The sequence below is a fragment of the Hyperolius riggenbachi genome, chromosome 4, assembly GCF_040937935.1.
Source record: "Hyperolius riggenbachi isolate aHypRig1 chromosome 4, aHypRig1.pri, whole genome shotgun sequence".
NCBI lineage: Eukaryota > Metazoa > Chordata > Amphibia > Anura > Hyperoliidae > Hyperolius > Hyperolius riggenbachi.
The window spans coordinates 354,775,717-354,785,904 of record NC_090649.1 but is presented as its reverse complement, the minus strand read 5'-3'; the positions used below and the strand labels follow the sequence as shown (position 1 = coordinate 354,785,904).

At 42.7% G+C, this 10,188-nt stretch overlaps 1 long non-coding RNA gene across 1 annotated transcript; it reads left to right on the top strand.

Moving 5' to 3' along the window:
- Positions 1-3,878: 3,878 nt before the first annotated feature.
- LOC137504025 (uncharacterized) lies at positions 3,879-9,932 on the top strand. Its single transcript, XR_011019401.1, has 2 exons — positions 3,879-5,439; positions 7,550-9,932. It is a non-coding gene; the product is annotated as an uncharacterized lncRNA (long non-coding RNA).
- The last annotated feature ends 256 nt before the right edge of the window (positions 9,933-10,188 follow it).

Here is a 10,188-nt window from a genome sequence, read left to right as displayed (position 1 = left end):
CCCCATCCCCTTCTTGCACTTCTGACTCTGTAGTTGCCATTGGCAGGTTTTGGTGTGCCGTATCAATTGTTATGTATAGAGTGCTTGGGGGGCCCCATTGTAAAACTTGCATCGGGGCCCACAGCTCCAAAGCTACGCCACTGGCGCTAAGAGACTTAGCCCCCGACAGGCTCGGTGGTCATTATTCTTCTCGAGATTCAGATTTGTAATCACGTATACCCCTGGTAGTAAGAACATCAAAGCTGATGCTTTGTCCAGATGTTTTGAGCCTGAGACAGCACAGCCCTCAGACCCAGAAACCATTCTTCCCCAGAAAGTGGTTCTGGCCGCCACTGAGACCTGGAGGGACTGGACAAAAACGTTGAGTCCGTTCCAACAGGATGTACCTGAGGGTAAGCCTGAAGGGGTCATGTTCGTACCATTGCCTTTTCATCTTCAAATTCTGCAGTTGTTCCATTCCCACAAGAATGCTGGGCATCCTGGGGCCACCAGAACTCAGGACCTCGTTGCGAGGTGTGCCTGGTGGCCGTCATTGGCTACTGACTGCAAAGAGTATGTAAGAGAATGTGCAGTGTGTGCTAGAAGCAAACCCTCCCGTCAGGCACCTGTTGGGACATTGCAATCATTGCCAGTCCCGAGTGAGCCATGGACCCATCTGTCCATGGATTTTGTGGACGAACTCCCCAGGTCTAAGGGCATGACGGTCATTTGGGTGGTAGTCGTCGATCGATTCAGCAAGATGGCCCATTTTGTCCCCCTGAAAGGACTCCCCTCAGCCCAGGAGTTGGCCGATCTCTTCATTCAACATATTTTCCGGCTGCATGGTATTCCGGAAAATATAGTGTCAGATCGGTGTTTGAACCAGGTGGACCTGGGAATTCACATTGAGCCAGATTACTTGAACTGTTATTCTGTTTATGCTTAAGCTAGTTCCAGGGTGTAGAGACCAAGGACCTCACACCCAGATTAGGGAACTGTACTATCCTTTGTGTTATACTCCAGACTAGTTCCAGGGTGCTGAGACCACGGACCTCGCACCTAGACTAGGGAACTGTATTATCATTTGTGTTATGCTCCAGACTAGTTCCAGGGTGCTGAGACCACGGACCTCGCACTCAGATTAAGGAACTGTGTTATCACTTGTGTTATACACCAGACTAGTTCCAGGGTGCTGAGACCACGGACCTCGCACCCAAGACTAGGGAACTTGTGCGATCATTTTGTTATACATCAGAATAGTTCCGGGGTAGAGAGACCACGGACCTCACACCCAGACTAGGCATTGTTTGATATCTGTTATGACTTATTGCTTTCCTGACTACTCTTCTGTCCTCTGATTCGGTACCTCGCATATCTGATATTCCGTTGCCAGACCCCGCTTGCCTTGGATACCGAATCAGCTTTCTGTCTTTGTACTTTATCTGTCCGTGTGTTGCCGACCAGGTGTGCCCGACCTCGAGAGCTATCTCTCCTCTTAAGAGATAGTCTCCAGAGCAGATAGTGACATCCACCTTCAGGTGTCACTCACTCTCTGGCCCTTCCTATCTCCAGCCTGACTCCACCCCTTGGAGAGTCTCAGGCTGCTGGAAGGTTCCTGTGCTCTCAGAGCAGTGTTCCTTTACTGCCTATTATCACCTGCTCAGCAGGTGCATTACTCAAAGTACTACTGTTACACCAAACACTTACATACCTATAGGTGTCCAGAGAGGTTAGCAATATATCTGTATTATCGGTGATTCTGCAGATCATCAATAATCAGGTATATATCTGCATTCTTGGTGATACTGCAGATCACCAATAATCAGATTCTCTCTGCGTGCTGACACCAATCGTTACACTTACATTGTATTTATAAGTAAAATTATTATGTTTTTACACTTGTATCGATAGGGCCATGTCCTTCTGGACTTCAGCATAGCAATACCACACCAGCCATAACATATATTTGATCTATTTTTCATGACTTTTAAAGTAACTCAGTAAAATTATAACTTGAAATCATTTGTACAGATAGGGTTAGCCCCTTGGACATTGTTTGCATCTAGCGCTGTATGGTCTCTCTCTGATCAAAGAGTGATCTGTTGGCTGCCCATACACCACAGGCCGAATGTCCGATGTACTTCTGCATTGGTGCCCCACGTGGCTGCCGGTGTTATAGCACCTGCGGCAGGACAGGTAAAGTATTTACATGCACGGGCAATCTAACATTTGAGGGGTTCCATTGCGTTATTGCATTTGGTTACTGCCATGCACACAATCAAACACGTCGGCCTGAGAATTCCCAGCATGTCCGATACATTCAACTAATTTTGACCCCAAATTGGTCGCTTTGCAATTGGGCATGCTTGTAGCTGCACCGGTTTTCATCTGATTCGACAATAATAAACAGATCGGATGGTCAATCGGCCATTATATTTTAGTACACCTACAAATCGGTGAAGCAATCCTAGAAAAGCCATTGGCCTCAATTCTGGTAGGGTTTTCAAACAAATTACCTTATTGTAACGATTGGTGTCAGCACACAGAGAGAATCTGATTATTGGTAATCTGCAGTATCACCAACAATACAGATGTATACCTGATTATTGAGGATCTGCAGAATCACCAATAATACAAGTATGACTAACCTCTGGACACCTAATAAAGTGTAAGTGTTTTGGTGTAACAGTAAAAGGCTATCTCCCGTGGGGCGGAAGATACAGACACTACTGCAGCCAGTGGACACCTGAGGAGCAGGTGGCCTCCTGGCTGTGCAGAGACTATCTCTTCAAGAGGAGGAGATAGTGAAGCGGCCAGGCATTCCCTGATAGTATAGGAATCAGACTGTACTGCAGCCAAGGATTCCCTGATGGTTGAGGAATCAGACTGCACTGCAAGGAGGACTCTCTGGGGAACAGGAGGTCCTTGCAGCTAACAGACACTTGGTGGATTAGTGTCAAAGATAATACAGATAGACTGATCACTCAAGGAATGAGTGACAGCCAGAAGGGTCAGACAGGCCAGGTCGGCAACACACGAGCATATGAGGTACAGAGACAGAAGACTGATTTGGTAACCAGGTGTGATACAAGTCTGAAGAGTCTGTGTGAATGACTGGCTGTTAGGTAAGAAACACATTAGCAAGCTAGTCTGTAGGCAGATAGGACATATTTTGATCTTTTAGTAGTGATGCACCATTCTCCATAAGAAAACCATTGACAGAAGAACAAAAGGTTACTGCAAGTTATAAAAACATACGGCTGTGCGCTGTGTTCACGCGGTTATCACGAGGGATGAATCATACTTCCACGTTGTGGATAGGCTGAAGGACGAACCCACCCAGTCACAACAAGTACTGAGCATGCGTGGCACGTGATATGGTTATATAACATTGTGTTGCAATAAGCGCGTAACCCTGAATTAACTGTTTCAGGGAATGCGCAACTTAACTAGAACTAGTTCTGTTTATGAAAATATTGACTATAAGTCATCCAACCATAGTGAAGCTCATGCCTGTGCATCCCCAGGATGCAATAGGGAAAATGGGTGGAGCTATGAGTATAAGAAAGAGAGATTTCCCTTGCTCTGATGGGACTCTCCACTACTGACGAGTTGTGTGATGTTGTGTATGCGCTGCCTCCTGACGATCGCTGGTCCCCCGATACGGAGTGATGATGCAATATCCGGTAATGTATTGATTCTTTACTCTATTACTTATCCATGATTCACTGCTATACCTGTAAATAATGTAAATAATTGAATAAATATCCTAATACAGTGTGAAGTTGTAAGCTATGTATTTACCTAGTCTGTGTGCTAGTGTGAGTCGAGTGTGAGGCCTTAGCAACGCCAAAAAACATAGCATTACATAAATGGCGACGAGGATGGGATTTGACCTCTGAAATATATTGCCTATGATTCTGTGGGTCTCTGGGTGTAATTTTGCAAAATTTGGCATTTTGCCAGTTAGTGGGGCAATTAATATAAATCTTTGTAAAATTGCCCCTGTATGGTATATTGACTTGATACTTGACATGTATATATCTTAGGACAGATTACAGGTGTGGGCAAAGTTTGGAGTCAGTAGCTCCTCCCACTTAGTTTCAAGTCAAGATATCTTTTGAACTAAGCAAAATTTACCTGTGGGAAGTTTGACCATTGGTGTCTAGAAGTTGAGGGGCACCTCTGGTCAAAGCCACGCCCAGTTGGCAGTGTGCCAAAAGTAAGGCAATATGTTTAAGAAAAAGGCCAAATGCCTAAAAGAACCTGCGGAGATCCCCGGCTGGACCGAGTCTCCGTATAATATTATAGCAGTGGAATTAGCTAGCCATGGGTTGGCAGAATCATGGGATAAGCAGTTAAAAGAATCAGAACCGGTTGATTTAGTTCAAGTACTTGAAAAACTCCCTGCCAAGGTAGGTGATGCAGTTACCCTAGCTAGAAGGAGCTGGGTGTTGGCCTCTGCATATCGTGGTGTGCACAAGCGATTGCAGAAGGCGTTCCAGGATCAAGAAAAGGCGGAACAGGCTCAACTTGAGGTTGAGGGACGCTGCCTGATGCTGGAATATAGTGGTTCCCCGTTAAAGCGGGTGATGTTGTTGCTCTCTCTAGATGTAGATAAGACTCTAGGGGGGGTTCCCCGTTGAAGCGGGTGATGTTGTTGCTCTCTCTAGATGTAGATAAGACTCTAGAGGGGGGCCCTGTTAAGGCGGGGCATGATGTCGCTCTCAGGCGGCATAGTGGGATGTTGTTGACAGCTTATAGAAAGCTTCAACAAAGATTGTGTAGGTTGAAAGAATCAGAATCCCTCAATGTTGTTACTTTACTTGAGGGTATTCCTGTTGGAAAAAGGCTAGTCCTGTTAGAAAAAGGAACTAGAGTAGGATGACAGAGTGATAGTTGCACAAGTGTCATCACAGGCAGCTGCAGATAAATACCAACATGTAACAGAATCTGCAGCTGGTAAAATAAATGTACTGGAGGAAGTAGCTGGGGAAGAGGCTCCTGTGATGACACATTTTGGATTGTTATCAGTGGAGCAGGGAGCTTCTGTAAATAAAAGGAAGCCAAACTCTGCCACTGATCATTGCACAAGAAATAGGACAATGTGCATTGAACTGGAATTGGAAGTGTTTAGCACAAATGTATTTTGTTCCATTTGAAAAGATTAGGAATAGCTGGGAACTTTCTTTAGGTTGTTACTGCTGTTTTTGTCCCTCTTAAGGAAAACCCCATATTTTTAATGATAAAATATGGATGGGAAAAAGGGGCAGAGAGTAACCTGACAGTGAATCTCAGCTTTTACTACTACGGTTTTTAATACAGTCTGTGTCTTTGTTGGTAGATTTCGGAGTATAATCTTGGAGTGCTGTGTTTAAACTTGTAAAGCAAATTCCTTAAAGTGACAGTATCTGACTGCACTGGCAGAATTGAAATGGTAATATAATCTGGACAAGACAGGTGGGTTAACATTGTTGTTTCTAGTGAATGTTTTATATGGTGAATCCGTTATAGCGAGTCCTGATTAATCGTGTATTCATATGTCTGGTTTTTGTTTAATTGAATGCATAGAGGAATGTTTTTTAAAAAAATGCATTTGTGCACGGGAGGTGAGTGCTCCTAGGGAATTTGTGTGAGCCAGTGAGTGTTTGAGATGCTGCTCTCCTCAACTGGGGGTGCTTGGCAAGCATTATTTTTTTTCATTCAGGAGTACATGCTGTAAAAAAAAATATTGACCTTTAACTCTTACTTCATGGGATATGCGTCTTGTTTGATAAAATAAATGGTTAAAGAGGTGAGAAATAGTAAAGCAACTTTCTTGTGTGTGTGTGCGTTGTGTGTTTGGTGCAGCACTGTGCGTTGTGCTGGGTTTTGCTAGAACTTCCAAATCCCTGCAAATGCTCATTTTTTTTTTTTTTTTTTTTTTTGGGTTACAGGGTTAAATGTGATTATGGTGTCACGGTGACATCTCTGCCAGCAATTTTTCCCCTGGTTTCTAGCTATAATTGTGCAGGAGTGAAATTGTTTACCTGTTGAGCTAAGAAAGCTAGATTAGATGAGACCGTGTGAAAGAAATAGAATTGTGAAGTCTATTATGGCAATGTAGAATGAAAATATTGCGTAATTAGACTGGAAAACCTTTTTATATAATATGCCTGTGTCTCTGCGTCTATTCAGAGTTTTGTTTTGTTTTTTTAGCACTGCACATGTGCAGGGAGGGGCGCAGAAACACAGGGGAAAAGTTGAGGGAGGATAGGGCCAGAGGCGGCCAGCGTGTGCGCAACGGTGTATGAGGGCACGCGCGTGGCGGGTGCATGTGCACAGCGGGCACATGCATGCGCAGCGAAAGGCCTAGCTTGTTTTTTTTTAACGGGCTAAGGTCATTAGTTACTAAATGAGATTTGTTTGTCTTGCAGAGAAATGCCTGGTTTCTCTAGGGTTGAATGTTGTACTGACTAGCTGAATGGCATGAAGTGGCAGAATGTGTTGATGCTGAAGTGTGAATTGAGTTGTTTCTAATGAATTGTATGAAGTTTGCTTTGAGACCTTACTGATATAGAGTGTATTATATGTTCAAGAATACCTCTGTTAAAGATGCTAGAATGTATGCATATTCTAGTTTAAAATAATACAAACAAACTGTGAAGATGACAGATTTTTGTTTACACCAGAAACTAGCTGGTGGGGTGGTTAAAGTAGAAACGATTCCTTATTGGAAAATGCATAAGGATGCGGTAGGTCCATATAGGGGAACACCTGTGTCAGCTGGGTTGGATTTGCATGCTTTAGAAGTTGTTATCATTAACCCCTCGCAGGTTACAACCATTCCCACAGGTATAGGATGTAAAATACCTGACTAACATTATGGGCAAATAGCTACCCAATCCAGTTTTGCTCAGAAAGGAGCTATAGGGATAGGAGGAGTAATTGACTCCGACTATCAAGAATAAATTAAAGTGATCATGATTAACCTGGGAAATAGTGAGTTAATTATTGGAAAAGGAGAGAGGATGGGTTAAAGTTTTTAGGGGAGGACACTGTGTATACACAGGCCAAAGAGTTGTATAGCCCAGGTTCTCCTGAGGGCCCTTTTACACTTAATGCGTTGGTATGCATTAGTATGCATACAATTTTGTTGTTTGTTTTTTCTTGTTTTTTGTTGTTTTTTTTCCCAATGGCGATGCATTGTGAATAGACTTCAATGTTTTTTTCAGTGTATAGTGTGAAAGAGGCCATAGGGGGACACGGACGCTGGACTGTACATCAGTTGTTATTTTGATTACAGTTAACAGCAGCTGATTAAGTGTAAAGGGACCCTAATTCCTTTATTTGTAGAGAGGAAAGCCATCAGTAAAGGGTGATGAATATTTTGGTTCTACTAATACAGTAAATGTTGGAGCTAAAATGTGGGTCAGAATCCCCAAGGACCGCCTCCTCCAGCAGATGTGATTGCAGTAAGCAAGGACCGAACTCTGCTGGTAATGAGGCCAGAACAGAAAAAGTGGGAATATATCCCACAGGAAAAATGTTATTTGCAAGAATAAGTCACACTTGTTTGGGTTTTTTGCAGATTGATCTCCATGTCTATGGCATTGTCCTTGGAATCCTTGGTATCGTGTGGTTGGAAAGCTGTTGCGTTAATGCAAGGACTTCAGGTATTCGAGTAACCGATACAGGGGATCCATGGTGACTTTCGTGTGGGGAAATAAAACCAAGAGTTGTCTACAGAGAAACTTTACCGGTAATGCTAGGCAAGCATGTGACGTTCTCAATGTTACTTTCAATGGAACATGTCTCGGTGGGGCCTACTTTGATATTTGTGGATATGATGGATGCTAAAGTGGACCCTGGGCATATAAAGAGACTACCTTCCACTTGTGTAAAGGTGGGGCAACATGCCTAAAAGACTGTGATTCATGCTAAAATCACGTTTCCAGCTGCCATAAACTGTTCTAAACCACACCAAATACGGAGAGAGTGGTATGACACTTTGTTAGGAGGATATGGGACATTGACTGGAACTCTTAATAGTTTTGATATTGAAACATTAGCAAATAGATTGCATAACGTTGGAAGTAAAATAAATGATGTCTTAATTTTACAAGCTAAATGGATGCCAACTATATGGGCGCCATTTAAGTTACAAGCTAAAATAGATGATGATTTGCTTGGCTTAATTAACGCAAGTGCCTCTGTTATGTATGAAACAGATGTTAATATAACTAGAATTGTAAACTGGACTATCTGTTCCATGCAAACCTTACAACAGCAACAACAGAGAGTTATTTCAAACTATGTTGTTGACTGGAAATGAGGAGGTTTGGAGGACCGTGTTCAGTTCCATGATAAGAACTGATCACTGGATAGATATCAAAGCACCTAAAGTGATGTGCAATGATACATTTTGCATGGGACAATTGACACTTTACAATGTTACTAAAAGTAGTATAATGTGTAAGAATGTTATTTTGCCATTATTAATTGGGCCAGAAGGTGATCAGCACTTCTGGGTACCTACGTTTTATGGACAGGTTATTGATGACAGCAACAGAACAGATGATTTGACTTTTTGTGATAATACTTTAAACAGTAAAATATGTAAGTTACAGTCTACTGCATATGAACCTTGTTTGTTACAGAACACTGTAAACAAATGTGGGCGGACCATAATGCCTATAACATACCGCTGGATGGTGGAAATAACACCTCAAGTGGTATGTGTAGTGACAGATCGTCAGGTGGTCCCTAAAATGAGGGTGCCTTTTGCAGGATGTATACACAATATCACTGTATTCCAATGGGAAAATGAAACTTTTATGTTGATGCCTGATATAGCGTTAACTACAAAGGTTTCCTGGCAAGGCCAAGGTTTGGAAGTTCCCAATTGGGATCTAAACCTGACTAAACTAAAGCGGATTGTTGAAAAATCTAACGGAAGTGAAAAAGTGCTATTAAAAAGTTGAATAGAAGTATAATCGTACACCAGCTCAGTACTGCCGTGATTGCAAACAAAATTGTTAAAGTGGGCTCTGCCATAGCAGATGCCACCTCTCACCATTGGTGGGATGTATTTATGGGTTATTCGCCATCAGCAGAAACAATGATGAAGTGTATAGTTCATCCTATTTTTTGATTGTAATGATTGTTATAGTTATCCTATCCAGATGGAACTGGTATGTGGCATATGGGATCTGTTGTAAGAGGAAAAAAGTTGTCATGGTTTCATATGTTAATGGTCATCACTAAGGACCGAATGTGATACAAGTCTGAAGAGTCTGTGTGAATGACTGGCTGTTAGGTAAGAAACACATTAGCAAGCTAGTCTGTAGGCAGATAGGACATATTTTGATCTTTTAGTAGTGATGCACCATTCTCCATAAGAAAACCATTGACAGAAGAACAAAAGGTTACTGCAAGTTATAAAAACATACGGCTGTGCGCTGTGTTCACGCGGTTATCACGAGGGATGAATCATACTTCCACGTTGTGGATAGGCTGAAGGACGAACCCACCCAGTCACAACAAGTACTGAGCATGCGTGGCACGTGATATGGTTATATAACATTGTGTTGCAATAAGCGCGTAACCCTGAATTAACTGTTTCAGGGAATGCGCAACTTAACTAGAACTAGTTCTGTTTATGAAAATATTGACTATAAGTCATCCAACCATAGTGAAGCTCATGCCTGTGCATCCCCAGGATGCAATAGGGAAAATGGGTGGAGCTATGAGTATAAGAAAGAGAGATTTCCCTTGCTCTGATGGGACTCTCCACTACTGACGAGTTGTGTGATGTTGTGTATGCGCTGCCTCCTGACGATCGCTGGTCCCCCGATACGGAGTGATGATGCAATATCCGGTAATGTATTGATTCTTTACTCTATTACTTATCCATGATTCACTGCTATACCTGTAAATAATGTAAATAATTGAATAAATATCCTAATACAGTGTGAAGTTGTAAGCTATGTATTTACCTAGTCTGTGTGCTAGTGTGAGTCGAGTGTGAGGCCTTAGCAACGCCAAAAAACATAGCATTACACCAGGTACAGGCAAGGTTTGTGTGATGATTTGCTCAGCTGCCTGTGCAGGCAGGCAGCCTTTTGACCATTGTGTGGGTTTGCATGCTGCAGGACTCTGGAAAGAAGAGCTTCTGTCAGTTTTGCAGCTTGTGCTTGCAGAGGAATTTGCATATGTTGTCATGCAAAG